Source organism: Jatropha curcas, chromosome 1, assembly GCF_041381405.1.
Source record: "Jatropha curcas cultivar XTBG-Jc1 chromosome 1, XTBG_Jcur_1.0, whole genome shotgun sequence".
In the NCBI taxonomy this organism is placed as follows: domain Eukaryota; kingdom Viridiplantae; phylum Streptophyta; class Magnoliopsida; order Malpighiales; family Euphorbiaceae; genus Jatropha; species Jatropha curcas.
The window spans coordinates 8,190,490-8,191,470 of NC_143151.1; the positions used below are offsets into that span (position 1 = coordinate 8,190,490).

Below are 981 nucleotides of genomic sequence, written 5' to 3' on the forward strand. Positions count from 1 at the left end.
AAGAATTATTTCAGGTGTTTTATGCAAAGAAGATCAAGGAAGACTGAACCTCTAATCTTTGATCCAGAAATTGAAAGAACTTTTCGTAGGCATAACGCTGCAAGAAGAGCACAAGGAATAAAACCCGAACAAAAAGTAGACATGGCCAACGAAAATGAAAACGAAAACGAAAACGTAATCGGACCTCCACTTCAACATCCGGTCCGTACCTTGCGAGATTACACAACACCTAATCTGAATGGGACAACCTCAAGTATTACAAGACCTATGGTGGAAGCTAATAATTTTGAGATTAAGCCCGCAATTATCCAAATGCTTTCCACCTCGATCCAATATGGGGGTTTGCCTAGTGAAGATCCTAATGCCCATATCACAAATTTTCTGGAAATTTGTGATACTTTCAAACAGAATGGTGTTTCTGAAGACGCAATCAAGCTGAGACTTTTCCCTTTCGCTCTTAGGGATAAAGCGAGATCCTGGTTACAATCATGTCCCGCTGGAATTTTCACAACAAGGGACGAATTAGCTCAAAAGTTTCTAGCAAAATTCTTTCCATCCTCAAAAACCACCAAGCTGCGCAATGAGATAATGACATTTGCTCATCATGATCAAGAGAGCCTGTATGAAGCTTGGGAAAGATTCAAGGACTTGTTGAGAAAGTGCCCACATCACAGTTTGCCTAAGTGTCTACAGGTACAAACTTTTTATAATGCATTATCTCCTAATATCAAAATCACTTTAGATGCAGCTGCAGGTGGATCCTTTAAGAAAAAGGGTATTGATGAAGCATATGAGTTAATAGAGGAGATGGCAAGCAACAGCCATTACTAAAACAATTTCGAAAGGAAAAGAACCGCAGGAGTCTATGAAATAGACACCATTACAGCACTTAATGCGAAGGTGGATAACATGGTAAGAAAATTGGACATGTTAACTACTAATCTTGTGAATTCTATTATGCAAGTTTGTGATAGGTGCAAT

The 981-nt window shown here is 38.9% G+C and overlaps 1 non-coding gene across 1 annotated transcript; it reads right to left on the bottom strand.

Annotated features, from left to right (window-relative positions):
* Positions 1-570: 570 nt before the first annotated feature.
* On the bottom strand, positions 571-677 carry LOC149498934 (small nucleolar RNA R71). The gene has a single exon (XR_016319228.1). It is a non-coding gene; the product is annotated as a small nucleolar RNA R71 (small nucleolar RNA).
* Positions 678-981: the final 304 nt, after the last annotated feature.